We start from the raw sequence: 18517 nt of genomic DNA, 5'->3' as shown, positions 1-18517 counted from the left end.
TCTTTTTTGTTTTAAATTACACGCGCGGGCTCTCAAAAAAGCGTGTGCACTTGTTACTAAATTTTAGTTAAATTATATTGTTTTAAGGTTCTAGGAAAAAAGCACGCTAGTAAAAATCCCCCAAGAAAAAAATATAGTTTTATTTATATTTTGATACGCTTTTGTATAGTATCATTATGTTTTAAGAAACTTCTTAATTGAAAAAAGAAAAGTTATATTAAAAAAATGATATTTTAATAGCACCACAATAAACAATGGAAAAAACGTAACGTAAAGGAAAAAGCGTAAGTTTATCTCGGTGCCACCTGCGCCAACCGAAACCTTTAGTCGATGTATGCATTAAAATTAAAATAGATATATGTATATAGATATATAGTCGATGTATGCATTAGAATTTAAATAGATATAAACAACAATCTTTTTCTAAACTAAAATGCCCAGATTATTTTTGGAACTTTTTCGATTATTTTCGAATCTTGCTTTTCATGTTTTTCTTGTTGTTTTTTTTATTTGTTTTGTTTTTTGATTTTATTTCATTTTCGTTTCTGTTTTTTTTGTGTATGTGAGGTCTTCATTTTTTTTATATTAAGTATTTAACTCTTGTGAGTTTTATATGTGACTTAGTAATGGAACAGTGGACCGTCTTGTAATTAATGCCATTGTATTCATTATTAATATCTCTACAAGGCAGACGCCGGAGGAGAGAAATAAACAACAATATGATTTATGCACGCTCTCTTGCATGTTTTCCCTATTCTAGTGTGACATCAGCGATAGTCCCTACGGTCTTATCACATAAAACGTCTTATTCTGTAGTGTTCTGTGATAAATCCTTACGGTCTTTTTTTTTTTTTTTAAATAATTTACCTCCCCAAAGCCGAGAAGGCCACTACAGATGAGGAGGCTACTTGTGGTTATCACCCTCTCTCAACTCTATAACTCCGAAACACGAACCTTGACGAACAAGGCCGCTGCGCGGAGAAACAAGATGAGCGCGGTACTACCAGGGACGTGGTGGGAATCGAGCTTGGAACCTCTCGCTTATGAAGCGAGCGCTCTACCACTACACCACTACCGCAGTCTTATCGCAGAATGTAACTAGAAAGTTTACGCCTCTTTCCTTACCAATTATGCATGTATAAATATGTATATATGTGTGTGTGTGTGTGTGTGTATATATATATATATATATATATATATATATATATATATATATATATATATATATATATATATATATATATATATATATATATATATATATATATATATATATATATATATATATATATATATATATATATATATATATATATACTAGACCGATTCAAAAAATGTATGCACAAAAAAAATAATTTTTGAATTCTAATTAAATCTCTTTGTATAATATCCTATCCTCTAGCTTGATGTTGTTTGTGGTCAGGAAAATAAGTTAAAAATTATAAGCTTAATAAATGTGTTTTAGTGACTGCTCAAAAGTTATAACAAAAACGAAAACTTGCTAATCTGCTTTAAAGTTTTTCTTTAATGGAATGGTGATAAGCTTTTTGTGGTATTCAACAATCTGAAATATTAACTGCCGTTCAGCTTCATCAAGTGTTAGCACATTGTTGAAGTCTGTTGCAAACTCAACAGTCGTTGCTCAGCACAGTCATTGGTGACTGTCATGCATTTTATTTTTTACAGAATTTGGACAGTCATGTATTTAACCCATGACTGTCTAAATTCTGTAAAAAATTATAACCCATGCAGTTGGATTATAAGTAAGAAAAATTGGTTCAATTTTAAGCGCAGTGAACAGGTTCATTGATCTTTAAGTAACACAATCTGACAAAGTCTTTTCCTGAAAGTGGTCAACTCATTTTGAATCAACTCTTCTGAGATCAGTTTTCGTTGGTAAATTCTTCAGAGCAATAACCATAGCCTCTTTCTGGCTATTTGGAACCAAGTCAGAAAATAATGCAATTCCAATCAAATCATATGTCCTTTCAATTTCGTAATTGCAATATCTGCTACCTTTTGTCAACAGCAAGATATGACTCAAAAGTTTGGATAAGACTCAAAGGTTTGGAGTGGAAACAGTTCTGATGCTCCATATAAAGGTTATTGTATGGAGCATCAGAACTGTTTGGAGCTTTAAGCCAGACTTTTGCATAAATTTTTATAATGAAAAGAAAGATACAACGAAGACCTTGTAGCTCATATACTGTAAGTTTGAATTGTGTACGGAACAAATAGATTTTAAGACAGTATATTCCTTTTTCCATCCATCTGGCACGATGATGGGCACTTGGAGGCCTGAAACAAGTTGCATCATCATTTTCACCCAGTGCGATTAGTGTCAGTTGAATGATATCCAGGCAAGGCCGGATCCATAGGGAGGGGGAGTGGCAATGGGGCAATCGCACCCCCTATCCCACACACACTACCCCCTCTCCCTCCCTTACATTATTTGAAAAAACATTTTTTTGTATTTAGTACTTGTAGCCTTTTATAAAAAAAGCATAAATAACTTGTTGATTGTTTTAAGAACTTATATTATAAATTCTAATTTACGATTTCCCGATATTGCAAAACGGTCAACCACGTTTTCAACATTTACTGTGCACATTAAGTAAGGCCGATCCGACTAGTTTGTTTTCTGTCATTCGAGTTCTCAGCCAATTTTTAATTCTTCGCAAGGTTGAGAAGCTACGGGATACTTACAGGACATGACTTGATAATTTCAAACAACTTGTGAGTGATTGGATATTGCACCTGGTCACACAAATCAAAAACAATAAAAAGATCAGTTGGTAGTGATGTGACTCCTCCCTCATCTTTCATCCTTATACATTTGCACTGCCATAGTTTAAATTCCGATGTAAATTTAGGTGCAGGTAAGTTTTGGATACTATGTCCAAGAATGACGCGATAGGCTTTACTGATTGCAGAATCAGTTTCAACGATATCTTTATGATTCAGTGTAATAATATTTTTTGACATCAAAGCATAGATTTGAAGACATTTAAATTTTAAACTAGAAAAACGTGTATTTATATCCAATATCAACGCATCAAGCAGAGGGATGTAAATTGATTGCCTGTAATATTTTTTATTGTATCTAAAAGTATATTTTCACAACATGTCTGTAATTGTACTATTCTTTTGTAGATAAAACTAACACCTTTTTCAATTATTGTTTTTTCTGCGTCTCTAAAAATTTCCTTAAACATCTCTTTGCAGTTTTCTCTTTTATGTTTTGAAACAATTAACAGGTCTAATTTTGTATTGATTATCGTGAACCATTCTCTTGGAATAAAATAGTTTTAAAAAATTTTACTGAGGATTTTATTCGTCAAAGTAACTACTTTTTTTTTAAACGAAAGCTTAAAGAACTCATTTTTACAATCGAAGATTTAACAATATATATCTGATTTTTTTTTAGTGATCTTCCTTTTTACTCTAATTTAAACATGAATTTATAAAAATCATATAAGTATCATTACCAATTGTAATCTACATATAAAATAAATATAACGCATTTTGTATTTATAACTGAATACTTTAAGTTTCTTAGTTAGTTACTTATTTTTTATCTTGTAAATATCTTATAAATATTAACACGAACATTTCTTAGCGGTACTCGACGACAAGACTGTATGATCTTCTACGAGTCCCCGCGTTCTTTTATCTTTTTAAGAACGATCATCATATATATATCTTTTTTTATTATTATATATTTGTATTTTAAATATTGTAATGAAATGCTTATTTAAAATGTAATAAAAAGAACAAAAAAATTTATATCGGTTGAAAAAAGTTCACATTCAGAATGTAAAGAAACTGGTTATGAGGAGTTGCTCATTATTTTCTTGATCGTACAAAAACTACATCGGCTCAGGCTATGTACATTCTTGTGCTAGTCCTCAATGCTATTGGGATTGACATACAAGACTGTATCTGTAAGCTCAATACACAGAGCTCATAAAACAATTATAAAATTTATACCTTAAAACATTCAAGAAACGTTTGTGACACCCCCCCCCCTCATTGCCCATTTTGAAAGTAAAATTCTACCCGACACATGCTGACAGGATGCCAATTATTATGTCAGATTTCAATGTTGAAAAACTGTTGGTCATTTCTAAACTTTCCGTGGGTACTGGTAAGTTTATAGGAAACTCGGTTGTTAAAGTATTGAAAAAATGGAAAGATGTTCCAGATTGGCAGTTCTTTGTTTTGACACAACAAGTTTAAACACTGGTGTTCACACCGGTGCAATTACTACCTTATTAAATTCTTGTCAACAAGAAATAATTTTATTGTAATTATAACTTTGATTATAATGTTATTTTTAATCAATAAATCACTTGCATTAAATGCATAAAAAGACAAGAAAACTATGAAAGAACTATACAAAGTTAGAGTCAAACATAATCTTTAAGCAAATTAGTGCGTAATAATGAACTTTGAATAGTGCCGAAAAATGAACTTCGGAATAGTGTCGAATTTATTAAAAAAACCTAGTGTCACAATAAAAAAAGAAATAGTGTCGCAAATGAATTTAATCAATATTGTCAAAAACAAAAAAAAAGGAATAGTCGCAAATGAACTTAATGAATAGTGCCGAAAACAAAAAAAAGGAATAGTATCGCAAATAGTTAAATTCAGCAAGTGCTTACTCGTTTTGCTTATCTTTATAGCATACGGCTTTTACGAAAAAAAGAAAAAAATAAAGAATAATGAAAGAAAAGATTGCTCTCAAACCACAAACTCTCAGTCTTGTAGCGGTACTCCTTTGCGGTAGCAGGCTCTTATACTTATACATATTACTCTTTAATTTTTAATTTTAATCTTTAATTCTAAATAAACTTCTTTAACCAGTGTAACTATGAAATGACGTCATACATTGGTATATCAGTAGTCCGGTTTAAAATTTGCGCTTCACAACTTAATTCAATCACTTTTAAATAGTACGTTTAAAGTTAAATCGAAAATAAATTTATAGAAATTTCTAAATTCTAAATTCTTTTTATTTCATTACTTACCATGGAGTTACCATGGTTTTTATTTTTGCAAATAAAACATTTTCTTTTTATTATTTTACTTTCCTTTTAGTTTTTATTAATGACACAATTTAATATTTTATTATTAATTTGAAATTAGTAATATTTGCTTCAAGTATATTCAAAGTGACATAATAAACTGAACGTTAGGGATAGCCGAAATTTAAAAATATTCATAAAGGTTTTTGGTTTCGCAACAGACTATTTTTTTAATGTTTTTCAGCTTTTTTCTGTCTTGTTCTCTAAAATTCTTTTAAATAATTATCTTTACAATTATTTCCGTTAATCTTATCGTTTTTAATAATCTTAAAAAAATAATTTACCTAAAACAAACCTGTTAAACTAATGTAATAGTTTTTTTTGCTAGAAACCAGTGCTTTTTATTCAGCAGGTAACAGCGATTAATTTGGGTATATTGAAAGATGTTGAAGTAAAGTTTTTGATCAAATGTTATTTACTTAAACTACACTTAAAATAAAAAATAAAAACTTTCATTTTTAAACAATTTTGCAATATTAGTTTAATATCAGTTTGCAATAAAAAAACGAATGAACTCAAAACCGCATCAGCACCACCAAAAAAAAAACCGCTTCTAAATAACCACCACCGGAAATTAGTACTAGTATTGCTATTCAACATGTTGAACTTGAGAAATCAGAACTACAAGACAAAGACATAAACGGAGAAAGGCAGAAAACGACTGGAAACTTTGTCGGTACAACTATTTATAGAAATAACTATAAAAAAACTGTTAGAATTGCCATGGAAACCATCAACTGACTATAAAATGCCGCATTCAGTTCACATTAAGAAAAATAATCAAGGAAATAATTCTCATCTGGAAAAATACGAATGGTTAGTATATTCAGTTAGAAAAAGGGGCTATACTCCAAAAATTGTGCATTATTTTCATAAAATTGGACTGCAGGATCTCACAAACAAGTTACACTTCAGATGCTAGTTAAGAAACCATTACAGGTTTGATAAGCTGTTTTGCAAGGACGGAGATCTTACAAGTGACGAAAAAGCAACATATCACAAGAAAGCTGTTGAAGCAGGAAAGTGTTTTTTAAAAAACTATAATAAACCAGCAATGGATATTGTAAACAGAGTAAACGTTCAACGGCTTCAGAAAATTGTCAACAATTGACACCTATTTTTAAACAATTAGATTTTTAGGAAGGCTAAATATTCTTTTTAGAGGCCACAAAGATGATGGCAACTTATTAGACATAGACTTCTGATGTGATGGCAAATGAAGGTAATTTTCCAGAGTTACTAAAATTTAGAGTAAACTGTGGCGATTTAAATTTAGAAAATCATTTGAAAACAGCTAAAGCTTCTGCAACATACATTAGCAAAACTACCCTAAATGCTTTAATAGAATGCTGTGGAGAAGAAATATGTGAACAAATTGTGAGTCGTGTTATCTAGAGAATCAAATTATTGTGCTATTGTATTTGATCAAACAACTGATGCATCACATCAGTCACAAATGACAACAATATTACTATATTTGATGCCTAATAAATCAGTTCGAGAACATTTTGTTGGATTTGTTGATTTTCACAATCAAAATCATCAAACTAAAAGTAATGCATCTGTTTGCAATGAACCTATTCTTGACGGCAAAGTTATTGGTTAATCCGCTATAAACATGTCGGAAAAAAGATACACCTTTCTTTAAAAAAATGTATCGGTGTGAGAACAGTTGGTTATAATGTTATTTCGTCATTACAAAAAAGAGCGGAATTTAAAATTCGACAAGTTGCGTCAAATGCTGTTTGGTGTCCATGTTACAACCATGTTTTAAATTTAACTTTATTCAAGTGTTCGCTCGTACAAGCAATAAGAAACTGTTTGGGAGTTATTAGCAAAGTTGTTGCTTTTCTCTATGCTTCTGTAAAACGAAATTTTATTATAAAATAAAAGCTAAATTCACAACTGCTTTCACTCTGCGAAACACGATAAGTTGAAAGACATTATGCTTTGCTGAAGTTTAGTGTTGAGTCTAAATGGAATGACAGAACATCATCTTCAAAAGCAAGAATTTTATTATTATCAATTAGAGAAAGTGGTTTTATTATGTCTATGGACTGTGCAGTACATGCCTTCTCCTTACCAAATGGGCTCAGTCAGTTTTTTCAATAAAAAGTTTAGATTTACATAAAGCAAATATTGCTTTAAAGACCTGTTAATTGTTCCAAAACATAAAAGAGAAAACTGCAAAGAGATGTTTAAGGAAATTTTTAGAGACGCAGAAAAAACAATAATTGAAAAAGGTGTTAGTTTTATCTACAAAAGAATAGTAAAATTACAGACATGTTGTGAAAATATACTTTTAGATACAATAAAAAATATTACAGGCAATCAATTTACATCCCTCTGCTTGATGCGTTGATATTGGATATAAATGCACGTTTTTCTAGTTTAAAATTTAAATGTCTTCAAATCTATGCTTTGATGTCAAAAAATATTATTACACTGAATCATAAAGATATCGTTGAAACTGATTCTGCAATCAGTAAAGCCTATCGCGTCATTCTTGGACATAGTATCCAAAACTTACCTGCACCTAAATTTACATCGGAATTTGAACTATGGCAGTGCAAATGTATAAGGATGAAAGATGAGGGAGGAGTCACATCACTACCAACTGATCTTTTTATTGTTTTTGATTTGTGTGACCAGGTGCAATATCCAATCACTCACAAGTTGTTTGAAATTATCAAGTCATGTCCTGTAAGTGTCCCGTAGCTTCTCAACTTTGCGAAGAATTAAAAATTGACTGAGAACTCGAATAACAGAAAACAAACTAGTCGGATCGGCCTTACTTAATGTGCACAGTAAATGTTGAAAACGTGGTTGACCGTTTTGCAATATCGGGAAATCGTAAATTAGAATTTATAATATAAGTTCTTAAAACAATCAACAAGTTATTTATGCTTTTTTTATAAAAGGCTACAAGTACTAAATACAAAAAAATGTTTTTTCAAATAATGTAAGGGAGGGAGAGGGGGATGGGGGGGGGGTGCGATTGCCCCATTGCCACTCCCCGTACACAATTCAAACTTACAGTATATGAGCTACAAGATCTTCGTTGTATCTTTCTTTTCATTATAAAAAAATTAATCAAAAGTCTGGCTTAAAGCTCCAAACAGTTCTGATGCTCCATACAATAACCTTTGTATGGAGCATCAGAACTGTTTCCACTCCAAACCTTTGAGTCTTATCCAAACTTTTGAGTCATATCTTGCTGTTGACAAAAGGTAGCAGATATTGCAATTACGAAATTGAAAGGACATATGATTTGATTGGAATTGCATTATTTTCTGACTTGGTTCCAAATATCTCAGAAGAGTTGATTCAAAATGAGTTGACCACTTTCAGGAAAAGACTTTGTCAGATTGTGTTACTTAAAGATCAATGAACCTGTTCACTGCGCTTAAAATTGAACCAATTTTTCTTACTTATAATCCAGCTGCATGGGTTATAATTTTTTACAGAATTTAGACAGTTATGGGTTAAATCCATGACTGTCTAAATTCTGTAAAAAATAAAATGCATGACAGTCACCAATGACTGTGTTGAGCAACGACTGTTGAGTTTGCAATAGACTTCAACAATGTGCTAACACTTGATAATGCTGAACGGCAGTTAATATTTCAAATTGTTGAATACCACAAAAAGCTCATCACCATTCCTTTAAAGAAAAACTTTAAAGCAGAATAGCAAGTGACCATTTATTATTGTAGTGAAAACTTTAATAACACATTGTATAACACACTTAAACTTGTTGTTACATTTATATTCAATCAAACTTATGGGATAAGAATGTTTACTGTTTTCTCACCATATTATGTTATAACTTCTTGAGCAGTCACTAAAACACATTTATTAAGGTTATAATTTTTAACTTATTTTCCTGACCACAAACCACGTCAAATTAGAGGATAGGATATTATATAAAGAGATATAATTAGAATTCAAAAATATTTTTTTTTGTGTATACAATTTGAATGGTCTAATATATATAAAAATATGCAATCACAGAGCCGGCTTCGAACCACGAATACTTGTAGGAAGAAAGACGTAAACCTAATAATTCAATGCTATTGTGCGGTGCTCTGTGATAAGACCACTAGGACTACTTTGAGCACCTTCAGGTATAAAACCTCTCAAAAAATATTTTTTCTGAGAAACAACTAAATAACAGGATTTAAAAAAAATCAAAATAAACAACAACAAACAACAACGACAAGATATTTATTTTCCTAAAAGTTTACAATCATATAATTACAATAATATATTACTTAAATAATAATAATAATAGTAATAATAATAATACTAATACTAATAATAATAATAATAATAACAACAATAATAACTTTATTCATTAATAGAGCAAAAGTAACACCAAAAATAATAGTATCAATTACAATTATAATAATAGTAGTAATAATAAAAATTGCAGTAATGAAAAAATTAAATAATAATGACAAAAACAATAAAGTTTTTACAAAATTAGTATAAAATTAGTATAGTAATTAGCATAAAATTAGTATAAAATTAGTATAAAATTAGAAGAAAAAGAAAAATTGTAAAAAATTAAAGTTTAAAGTTTATTTAAGAATTTGTTTAAATTTATTTTGTTTTAAATAAAGAAATAAAGATAAATTATTTTGAAGTTTTAATTTTGCAAACTCATTCACAATGCACACAAGACTTCGATTTCATTCACTGATGCACTGATGTGTAATTGAATACTTACCATACCTCAAAGTTTTATAGGGAGGTAAATTTACTTTTCCATTATTGATGTTTCTAATTAAATGTGAATGTATAAATTGAGTTTCAGTGAAGAAGGTTGTAAAAGAGGAAGGTAAATTTTTATGAAGGGAGTCAAAAACAAAAAGAAGATCAGCAAATCAAACTAATGCTGAACCCTGGGAACTAGTGCTGACAAGATTGGAATTTTAAGTTTTTTAAAGAAGTTTGAAACTTCTGTATTACGGAGTTGAAAACTTATATTTCAGATGGATTGACACTGAGTTGATAACAATTTATTAATATTAAAGTTGCCAATATGTCCCCAAACCTGACAGCAGTAGTTGAGATGAGACTGAAAAATTAAAAAATACAGATTCTTAAGGGTAGTTTTATCAACATAATGGCGTATTAATAAAAGCATGCCATTAGCTTGATTAAATTTTTTACGGAGTTCATCTATATGAGAATTCCATGAGAGGTTCGAATCTATAAAAATACCAAGATATTTAACAACGTGTGTTGAATATAAACGTCTATTATTAATTTTAATTTTAATTATATGATTGTTGTATATGAGTTTTTGTTTTGGAGATAAAAAAAATATTAGTTCAGTTTTTTCCAAGTTCAGAGAAATTAAGTTTGCATTTAGCCAATGAACAAAATCTTTTAGATTTAAGTTTATATTTTTACACAAGGAACGATGAGACTTCTTAATATGAAAGATATTAGTATTATCAGCAAACAAATGAACTGATGAGTGGACAGAGTTATTTAGATCATTGATATAAATCAAAAACAATAAAGAGCCAATAATAGAACCCTGGGGAACGCCACAAACTATGTGTTTGTTATTTGATTTGTAACCATTAATGCTAACAAACTGCTTCCGGTGTAGCGTTTTTAATTTTCTGCCGTTAAAATTTTACTGCGCAGCAAAATTCCAACGTTAAAATTTTATTGCGCAGTAAAATTTCAACGTTGGAATTTTACTGCTATCGTTATTATTTTACTGACTTTTTTAAAATAAAGTTTTTGACATTTATTTTTTTGGCATTTTCAAGATGCAAAAATAAAGATGTAATTGAGAGATCTAAGATGTAAACGAGAGAGGAAAAAAAAGGCAAACTTTAAAAAGAAATGTAAAAACTTTGCATTTATAGACAACAAATTAATGTATTGCAAAAAAAATATTTGCATTGTGTGAAAAACTTTTTAACTAATTCAAAATTTCAAAAAAAATTTTAACATTTAAAACATTTTTTTGGTTCTAATTATTGTTTTTATTTAAATGTCTACAAACAAACTTCTGTTTCCCGTAGGTGATTGTGGTAATAGATCGGGAAGAGCAACTAAACATAGTTAAAGAAGTTCATGAGGGTCTAGGAACTTCAGAGAAAGCTGTTGCATTGGCCAGTCACTTGGCATTAGTGCTGTTAGAAAGCAAATATCTTCAAGATTTTTTTGGCTTTCAATAGTGGGGGATATCACAAAGCGTATAAATGAATGTGATCGATGTCAGAAAACCTCCAACAGAAATCTTAAAGTTTCTCCTGCTTTAAAACCTGTTAAAGTGGAACAACAAGTAATGAAGCAAGTTGGTGTGGATTTAATTCAATTACCTGAATCGAATGGATTCAAATTTGTGATTGTTCTTATTGATTATTTTTCTAAATGGACTAAAGCTGAAGTGATGAAATCCTTTTTGCTTTACATGTTAAAGTGAATGACTCAATGGGGTACTCACCATTTTTCCTTATGAATAACCGACAACCTTAACTTCCAATCGATGTAAAATACATAGATAGACTCAATGATGATGAATATAATCCTGTATATGATAAAGAGGTTTTACAAAAACCTTTACAAATGAAAAGAGGAACTGAAGAAAAAGCCATGAACAATGAAGTTTGTTTTGCAAAAGAAACAAAAAATTGCTATGACAGAAAGCATGCAACGGCATCAAAGTATTGTGTAGGTCTGAAAGTACTTTTGAGAAATCCTAAAAGAGATAATAAGAAAGGTGCAAAAATGACTTTCTCGTGACTGGGACCATATGAGATTCTTGATATTTTATCAAATTCTACATGCTTATAAAGTAACAGTAAAGGGGATGACGCATTGCGAAGAAAATACTCTCAACATCATCTTAAACCATTTATTGAAAAAGAAGGTTATTCAAAAATGTCTGAATTATCTTCAGAATGTGGTGATAAAGATGAATTTCAACGCCACCTCAACCTAATGAAACATCCCTCCAAAGATATTCGCCAGAAAATTGCTGAAAAACTTGCTCTCAAAATACTAGTTATGCAAGATCTTATTAATGGAAAAGAAAATAATGTACCTTTAAAAATACATGCATGCAAAGCTGATGGAAATTGTTTTTTTTTGAACAATTTCATATTTGATGTCAGGTTCTGAATGTCAACATGTATGTGTTCGCGATCTGGTTGTGAAACAAATGACAACAGAACCTTGCTCCAGTCTCTTATCAGGATATTTAGGTGATAACGTGGAAAGTTATCTCACCAAAAGTGGTATGGCCGCAGATGGTATATGGGCTACAGATGTAGAGATTATTGGTACTGCAAATCTTATTGAAATTGATATAGCGGTGTGGTCATTCGCAGGACAAAAACTAACATGGTTAAAATATCCAGCTTCCACTAAACTTGACCAACTAACATCTCATACTATTCTTTTAGAAAATAAATCCAATAACCATTTTAATGTTGTTTTGCCACTAAAAACTTTAAAGTGAGAAAAATTTGTATTGAAATAAAATGTTGTTGGTTCCACTTGGTTTTCATGTTATTTTAGAAGTATCTACAGTCCTATTGGAAGTATATCTTAACCCATTCATCAGATATATACGTCAATAATTTATGGCCTTCAGTTATTTGTAAACTTATTTGATATATTTTCCTAAATGTATAATCTTCTAATGCTAAGAAAAAGGGAAAGTGCATAACTTAACATAAAAAAGTTAATCAAAATCTAGCCTAGAAAGTAAACTACCATTTAATGTATGCATAAAATAATAAAAGTTTCATAAGAAGATAAATCGAAGTATCCTTAATTATATAAAACATCCATATTTTTACCCGCCCCTCCCACAAACTTTAACATTTCTTCTTTACTTGATGACAGTAAATTTTTAACGTTGTAATTTTACTGCAACTACAAGCAACTACTTGGATTCCTAAATGTTCAAATTTATAAAAAAAAAATTTTAATTTTTTTTATTTAGGTGTCCCAAGTAGACCTAACTGTCTTGTCACAGAGCACCGCGGAAGTGCATTTAACCAGAAAGTTCACGCCTCCTTCCATACCGTGACGCGAAAATGTATCCTGAGCTCGTTTCGAACCTGGATCTCCTGCTTCTAAAGTAAGAACTCTAAAGTAAGAACCACTGCACCACGGCCGCAGTAGTTAGAGCGCTTAAATTAAAATGGTATCATTAACATCATCGAACGCTTTTTGTAAGTCGATAATAACAACATCAACGAAATGACCAGTATCCTGTGCTTTTTTTTATTTTTTTGGTTATACTTATTAAAGCGTGGCAAGTAGAGTGTTTTGATCGAAATCCAAACTGAAAATCATTTAAATAGTTAAAGGAACTCAAAAATGAGTATAATCTAGAATACATTAGTTTTTTAAGGAGCTTGCTAATGTTACATAAAATTGAAATTCGTCTATGGTTAATGCATGAGAGTTTTGAGTCATTTTTATATACTGGAATGACACAAGATAATTTCAAAACGTCAGGAAAAATTCCATTTAAAAAGGAGATATTAAATAGCTTAAAGATAATATGAGGAAATTCAGAATTAAAATCAATAAGAATGTTGTATATATGTTGTATAATAAATAAGTTTATTTGTTGTAAAGGTTACCAAGTAAAATGTTTGACATCTAAAAATGTTTATTTCACCCCGGCCATACTATTTCAGTTTAACCGAAAGTATATTAGATATGATTTTTTGCCATATGATTAACAACATATTAATCTACAAACTGAACAAAAATTGTTCTAAAAAACCAACTACTTAAGTTACGCTAAAGTTTTTAAAATGGCTTTAAAAAAAATGCATTTTCATCGCTTTAACCTCCACAAATCAAAAACTCTAAACAGCACTGTAAATCCTTTTAGTTGTAATTTTGCAAATAAATGCAACATTTAATGCAAATAAATGCAACATCTCAGGCAAATCTGACATAAAGTTTATTAAATAGGATATGGTTGGCCACATCCTGAGGTGAGCGTCAAGGCGACATCAGGTTCCAGAAGTGCCTTGATGAATGTCACTTAACTCAGCTTATCACATTCCCAACCTACCGTTGTAGTCGATACGTCGAGCCTACTAGCACACTCGATCTTTTTATAACAAATGAGCCAGACCGTGTAATCTTCATTAAACAAAGCGATTCTCTTGGTGACACTTCAATGGGCCAAGTACACTGCTTCATCGAAGGTCAATTTGCTTTTGCATGCCTCAACAACTCGCCTACTTTGCCGCTAAAACCTCGACTCATTTGGAGTCGAGCAAACTACGCAGCAATATCAGCACATATTGCAGCTGTTGAATGGGAAGCAGTATTCACTGGACTAAGTGCAAACGATGAGTACCAACTTCTAGCAAACGTGTATAATGAAGCCACTAACCTACACATTCCGTCAACTACCACTCCCTTTACAGAAAAACAGGAGCAATGGGTAACACCAGAACTTATTGAGGCAGTCAAAGCTAAACGCACCTCTTGGGCCAAATATATTAATGCAGGTCGAGATACGCACAAATTTCTCAAAATATCGCATCGCACAGCCTGCAAAAAAGTTAAAAGAATGGTCAAAGCTTGTAGGCAAAAGTACAAAGAGCTACTCGTCAGGGATTCCGAAAGCAACCCTAAACGCTTACATGCATATGTAAGAAGCAAGCAGAGCGTCAGTAACAACATTACATCGCTTGAAACAGTCAATAGCAACATCACAACCGATACCGGCGATATAAGCGCATCGTTAAATAACTATTTTCAATCAGTCTTTGTTTTAGAGCCCGAAGGTTCAATGCCAGGCTTTGAAAGTCGTACTGAAGCAGTTTGTGTCATCGATTCAGCAAGTCTCTATCGATATAGTACAAAGCACCTTGATGAAAGAAAATCAATCGGTTACGATGGATTACATCCAAGGGTCCTTAATAAATGTTCAGCTACCTTTGCCAAGCCTCTTTCGCTTATCTATAAGTGCTCGTTTGCAACTGGTGTAGTTCCTGAATTTTGGAAAAAATCGAATGTAACACCTGTTTTCAAAAAGGGGAGAAGGCTTAAAGCATCCAACTACCGGCCAGTCTCGCTCACTTCCATACCTTGCAAAATTATGGAAAGTATTTTACAAAAAAGAATAATGGAACACTACGTTGCTAATGGTCTAATTTCTCCAAATCAGCATGGCTTTGTTCATCGTAAGGGATGTGTATCAAACCTTTTAGAAACTCGGGATATCATGACGGAAACAACTCACTGCAGACACGCAGTAGACGTCATTTACACAGACTTTGCAAAGGCGTTTGACAAAGTACCACATAAATGCCTTCTTCATAAGCTGAGAGCGTACGGTATTCAAGACGCTCTTCTTGACTGGATCGCAGCTTGGCTAAGCAATCGATGTCAACGAGTGGTTATAAACGGCATTACTTCTGAATGGAAAGCAGTCACTAGTGGAGTGCCTCAAGGCTCAGTCTTGGGCCCATTGCTATTCGTAATCTTTGTAAAGGACCTGCCGGACAGTATTACTCATCATATGAAACTGTTTGCCGACGACAGCAAAATAATAGGGATAATTAAAAAAGGAGTCAGACAACATCACTCTCCAAGATGACGTTGACTGAGCAGTGAAATGGTCACATATTTGGCTCTTGCATTTCAACGTTGAGAAATGCAAATTAATGCATGTTGGGCGCGGATGTAACAAGTCAACGTACAAATACTCAATGTCAAACGTCGACGGCACCCGTCGTCCTCTCGAAGAAACCGCAGTCGAAAGAGACCTTGGTGGGATGGTCTCGAATGACCTTAACGTTAGACCGCAAATAGAGTCAGCCGCATCAGTAGCAAATAGAGTGCTAGGGCGACTCAAAAAACATTTTGCAGTCGCAGTTTTTATTTATGGCGCACTCTGTATCTTACTTACTTTCGCCCCCATCTTGAGTTTGCTGTACAAGCCTGGTCACCGCATTTAAAATCAGACATTGCCATTCTCGAGCAAGTCCAACATCGAGCAACAAAAACAATATCGACTATTAAACACATGACCTATGAAGATCGACTCCAACGGCTCGGTTTAACAACTCTTGAAGAACGCCGCAAAAGAGCAGATCTTATCGAGCAATTCAAAATCACTCGTAAACTCGAGCTTGTTAGTTTTGTCGTCCCGCAAAAAATTTCAAAAAGTAAAGATAAGTATATTCTAAGAGGCCATAACCATAAACTAGAACGTCAGATGGTAAAAAACTGCGAGGAGCGGTATAACTTTTTTTCAAATAGAATTGTCGCCCCATGGAATTCGCTTTCGCAAGAAGCAGTGAACGCTCAATCCATCAACGCTTTCAAAAACAACATAAGAAAGTAACTTTATAGATACAATTGCTGCTTTGTCTGTAGCTTCTGTATCTCCATGTTCGTCAGCATAGGGGGGCCTGGTGTAGCACCTCTTCATCAAATTATAAATAGATTATTGTATTTGTATTTGATCACTGAATAATAATAATAATAATAATAATAATAATAATAATAATAATAATCCTATTTCATGTCAGATTTTACCTTCCCGGCCGGCTGGGAAGATAAAATCTGGCAATTTGCGAAAAATTCATTTAAATATTATATTCACAATTTTACCAAATAATTCGTGTCAAATAAATCATTTAAAACTTTATTACTTTTATTAGAGTATTTTTATTTTACACTAATTCAAGTTTAAAAAATGAAATTTGCAATTGCATTCTTAACATTTATTGGTACTTAGTCGCATTTATTCAAATTTCTAAAAAAATTTTTCCCAAATAGACGTTATTTGTTTGTGAATATTTTATAATGCGTGAACACGAAATAAATGTGGTAGTAGAAAAACAACTAAAAAAAAGTACTCCTCAATTTTTATTTCGAACCAAGTAATAATTTTAATACAATAATATAAGAAGATCAAACATTAAAAAAAATAATTAATTATTCCAGTGGGAATCTAATAAAACTTCGAGCTTTTGCTTTTGTGGTACCCAAAGCTTGCAGACAGAATAAGAATTAAAACTATTTAATGCTTTTTTAAATGATATTTTAATATCTTTAATGTTTCTGCAAAGCTTTTTTTTCTTTTTTCTTTTTCCTTTAATAATAGCCCAGTACTTTTCAATAACTCTCAATTATGGACAGTTTGGAGGATTTGGACAAATTTCACATTATTCTTTTTATACCATTCCATAGCTAGTTTACAATAATGAATTGAAGCTAAATCAGGCCAGAAAACAGGTCTGTTATTGTGTGATTTAATGAGAGGTAAAAGGCGTTTTTGTAAACATTCTTTAACATGTATTTGACCAGAGAGTGTGGACTGAGAAATATAAGGTGCTAATTTTTTAGCACAACTGCAAATAGCTTGCCAAATCAAAGCTTTTTTAGCAAACTTGTCATGTTTTGTGTATTTTAATTTCTTATCTGCTTTTCCTCTATATTTGGCAATATAATAAACAGCACCAGGAATTTTTTGATGATCGTAGTTGATATAAGTTTCATCGTCTTCAATAATACAGAAATTTTTAGAAATAAAACTGTCATACAACTTTCTGCCGCGGGTTCTTGCACTTTTTTGTTGAGTTTCAGAACGGTTGGGCACTTTTTGTGCTTTGAATGAAAAGAATGAAAACCATATTTGTTTCTAACTTTTGCAACAAAACTATGAGAAAATCCATATATTTTTGCGAGTTCCCTTAGTGAAAGGCTTGGGTTATTCTTAAAACTGTTAACCAGTTTTCTAACTAGTTTTATATCTTTAAAACCTTCCTTTCTTCCACCAGACTTGCGTTTAAACGATTTTGTTTGAGAAAAACGTTGAATAACACTACTAACAGTGTATAGATGTATTTGCAACGATTTTGCTATCGAATTGTAGCTACTATTAGGATTTTGTAAATATTTTTGCATAATTTTTTCTCTAACGTCTTCTTTTTTTGTCATTTTTAAAACTAATTCAAGTTAAATCCAAAAACTAACATATTTTTTTGAAACCACAACACTTTGTAAACAAAATACAAAACTATTAAAAAGATTTTAATACAACCACTGAAAAAAAATGACGCGCTTATTCTTTCACACTTATTTCGTGTACACGCTTTAGAATTAGTTTTAATGGAAAGAAAATTGCAGGTTATTTAAACATTTATTAAAATGATTCTTAAATGATAATTAAAACGGCTTCTTACATAAAGTATGGCAAAAAAAGTAATTCTGCTGTTTGGAAACATATTTTAGGAGAATAAAAAGAGGAGACAGTGATGTTCATCACTAAGGAGACCTCTAATTTTAAATATAAAAAAAACTTTTTGCAGTCAGTATACTAACTTATGTAAGTATAATGACTGGAAAAAGATTTTTAAAGTTAATGGTCTCCATACGCACTTATTTTCTGCCCATAAAATTAGTCT

This window comes from Hydra vulgaris, chromosome 10 (genome assembly GCF_038396675.1).
Source record: "Hydra vulgaris chromosome 10, alternate assembly HydraT2T_AEP".
NCBI classification, from domain to species: domain Eukaryota; kingdom Metazoa; phylum Cnidaria; class Hydrozoa; order Anthoathecata; family Hydridae; genus Hydra; species Hydra vulgaris.
Note: the sequence above shows the minus strand (reverse complement) of the source record.